We start from the raw sequence: 3799 nt of genomic DNA, 5'->3' as shown, positions 1-3799 counted from the left end.
AGGTGCCATTTCTGTCAGCTAAGAACAACTTAGGATATTCACAATGGCTCACCAAAGTTGGACTGTAACCGATTAGATAACTGCTGCCTGGTCCATTGAGTCTAATGAGTCAATATTTGACCTAAACAACATGAAAAATGTGTGCATTTTTTAAGCATACTTCCTAGCCATTAGTACAAATTTTGCATCATTAAAATATCACAGCCTTCTGGAATAATGTTACTGACCATGTTCATCCCTTTATGGCCACAGTGTATTCATCTTCAAATGAATTCTTCCAGCACTATAATGAAACATGTCACAAAGATCAAATCATTTTAAACTGGGTTTTAAAACATAACAATGAGTCACTGCACTCTAATGGCCTTCACACTCATCAGATCTCGATCTTATAGAGCACCTATGGGATATGGTGGTACAGGAGATATGCTTTGAAGATGTGCACCTGCCGGATCTGCAATAACTATGTAATATTATCAGGTCAATATGGAATAAAAACTCTGAAGAATGTTTCTGACACCTTGTTGAATCTATACCATAAAGAGGCAGGGCAGTTCTGAGGCCAAAAGGGGGTCCAACGTAGTACAGGCAAGGTGTACCTAATAGAGTGGCCAGTGAGTGTATATCCTTAAAGATGTCTCAGAGGTTTATGATTTGATAAATCCCTTCATGCGTCCTAACATGATGGCCTCTGTCAGACATGTTGACTGAGGAATAAAAAGCCTTTTGGTTGTGATTCATAAAACACATAAAAGACACATACAAAGAAGTGATAGCATAAATTGCTTCATATATAACGTTTTCTTCTTGCCAAGGAATTTCCTGCTTGTTTACCCCTGGAGCGTAAAGTCAGAAAGGAAAAGAAAAGAGAAAAAAAGAACAACAGAGGAGAGAAGTTTGCAAAGGACCTTTGCCATGATTTTGTGTCTCCTGGCATTTGTAATTAGTACCCGGCTGCCGCCTGACACTGAAAAACAGATGCTGTCGATCCGTTTGTCCCAGACTTTAATTTCTTTGTTGCTAAGCAGAGAATGTGCCCCTGTGAACTCTAAATAGACAAATGTGTGTGTGTATGTCCATTTGAGCAATGGTGTTTTTCTGTAATGAGGGTATGACTTCTCGTCTTCAGATGCACACCATTAATTACAGTCCCGTTTATTGTATGTGTGCTTACTTGCTCTTTCCCCATCATCCCTTACTTTATCGGTTCATGAACCACACACATGAATGCATAATGGATCAAACTGCAACCTAAAGCCATTCAACAGCATGTGACATATTCTGAATGAATATCTGCAATCCATGGTTTGCTATATTGCAATAAAGTTTGCAACAAAAATCCAAAAGAAATGTGCTTTGAGGTTGTGAATGAAAAAATAAATATTTGATTAAAATAGACCCAAAAAAGCAAATTCTATTAATTACTAAATTTGATTTATGTGAATCTTATATTTTGGGGTTTTAAAACAAGGCTAATGACCATCAGCATTCTATTTCTGATACAGTCTGTGTTATTAGAAGCTAATAAAATGTTTCTTTTCTGGGAACTTTTGGACTTTAGGTATCCACCTCAGCACCTCAGAAACGTGCATGTTATTACAACCGTTTTGCAGGGTTTGTCAAAAACATGGGCTTTCTCAGAGTCGTGGACTTTAATAGTCATAATAGTATGCAGTTTTCGGACCCACATGCACAAAATAAGAGGAGACTAAGGAAAAGTTTAACAATTTATTGAAAACAGTACATCGTTAAGGAATTTGATCCAGGAAGGGTTCCTGAAGTGGGAATCACTGGGAGGAAGGAAGGGAACAGAGGTGAGATGAATTATTGCCAGCAGTGAGGAAGCTTAAACAAAATGGGAAAGATCTTACTAATTGCCAATGAGTGATCCAGATTGGGAGAGAAATAACCGGGTCCAGGGGTGTTGGTCTGTGTGAGGTGCCCATAGTGAGAAGTTTTTTTGAGGAAGGACAGGTTTGCTGTGGCTGAGCTGGAGAAGAAGCCTAGGAGTTTTCAGTTGTGGGGACTTGTGAGTACTGTTTGGTTATAGTGTAGCTTGGTCTGAATCCGGTGAAAGGTTGATCCAGTTAGAGCAGAAGATCCAGGAAGCAATCCAGGAGCTAACCTTTAACAAGAAACACAGGGCAGTTACTTGAAGCAAACAACAAGCAAAGGCTAGTGTTGAGCTCAGAAGGCTAGAGATACTCCTAAAACTTACACTCAGACATTAAATTACTGGCAAACAGCTCCTTTAACCTCCCCTGATGAGCCTGATTAGAAGCAGATGTGCAGAACTCCACAACACAGCTTCACCCAACAAGTGAACCTGCAGCTCCAGGGAAAAGAGAAACGCCACACAGGCACAACACCCAGATCCCTGATATTAGTGTAGATTTTATATAAAATTTGTGAAAGGATAATGCCCTGTAGTTTTAGATTAATATAAAACCTTGAGCAATAGTTACTGTTAATTTTGTGTACTGTTTTGTTTTTTTCTTTTTTCCCCCATTTCCAGTAGAAAACTCTCCTTGCCCAGTGCTTTTGTGTTAAGCTGAGTTTCACAGTGACAAAGCTTTAGATATTTTTAACTTGAAATACTCTTTGTTTTTCTGTCTTTATTGAAAGTACTTCTGGTCCTGTGCTTATGTATTTAGCTATGACTCTTTGCTGCAAAAAGCCATTGATGGAGCTACTACTGCTACAAAGTAATTATACTGTTTATTTTCTTTCTATTAAAAAAAAAGAAATCAATATTTTAAAAAAAAAAATCCTGTATTTGTTTTTGACTCCTTCCTGTCCTGACAACCCACACCTGGTCAGTAAAAGGGAGTGGTTCCTCTTCCCTTGTTTAGGATGAGGGATTGCTCCAAACCCAACGACTTGATGCATTCAGATATTTGTTGGCTTTAAATGATTGATCAAAATTTGACTATATTGTATTAAAATTTGGATTCAGTTGGGTTGCACGTAATTAGATCTGAATCTAACTATATGAGTGGACTGACTATGTTGGAATAAACTGGATTGATTTGGAATCTGGTCCTATATGGATTCTATTTAATTGGATATGAATGGGACCTCTGTTTTAAACAGTGCCTTAACATTGCATTTGCTGTAAATCAATGCTATATAAAATAAACTGAATAAAAATTTTAAATTAGAAATATTGGGATGCTTCAAGTGTTTTATGTCTTAATAGAATTATGCTGATATCATATGTGTAAGCAAAACTCTGCTGCAAGACTAGAAGTTGTTCTAGAAACCCATCATTTTTATTCATTAGAGTTTTCTGTATATTTTCATACAGTCCATATTTATAGATTGTTTATCTTTATCAACTGAATTCTTCCCAGAAATCAAACACTGGGCTAATATTTGTAGTTTCAATATCAAGTTCAAAAGTACTACGGTTGTGATCAATGGTACGGTAATGAAAGGTTAGCAAAGTGTTAATCAAAATGATTTTACACATAAGGGATGATAAATGAGATCAATCACTGGTGGACATTGTGGACAAGCTTATTAAAAGTGCTGCATGGTGTAAATCCTCTCCAGGCAAAGGTATTTATGAGCTTTGCTGTCAAAATTCACAAGCAAATTATAGTTAAATCTATTTAATTTCCCTGACTCAGGGGAGTCATTAATTGATTTGCATCCCTTTAAATACATAGATAATTTAATAAGTGAAAAAGTAAAATGAAAAAAAAAACTCCCTGAACCACTTTGAGTTAGGGTTACGGATGTCCAAACCGAGACTGACTGACCTGGCGTTACAATTGGGCTATATGGGCTCTTTCCT

General features: G+C 37.0%; 1 long non-coding RNA gene across 1 annotated transcript; it reads right to left on the bottom strand.

Moving 5' to 3' along the window:
* Positions 1–1714: 1714 nt before the first annotated feature.
* LOC124861342 lies at positions 1715–2119 on the bottom strand. The gene is made up of 2 exons (XR_007036599.1): positions 1872–2119; positions 1715–1790 (listed from the first exon to the last, which is right to left on the bottom strand). It is a non-coding gene; the product is annotated as an uncharacterized LOC124861342 (long non-coding RNA).
* Positions 2120–3799: the final 1680 nt, after the last annotated feature.

The sequence above is a fragment of the Girardinichthys multiradiatus genome, chromosome 24 (assembly GCF_021462225.1).
Source record: "Girardinichthys multiradiatus isolate DD_20200921_A chromosome 24, DD_fGirMul_XY1, whole genome shotgun sequence".
Taxonomy (NCBI): domain Eukaryota; kingdom Metazoa; phylum Chordata; class Actinopteri; order Cyprinodontiformes; family Goodeidae; genus Girardinichthys; species Girardinichthys multiradiatus.
Note: the sequence above shows the minus strand (reverse complement) of the source record. Positions and strands in the feature narration are given on the sequence as shown.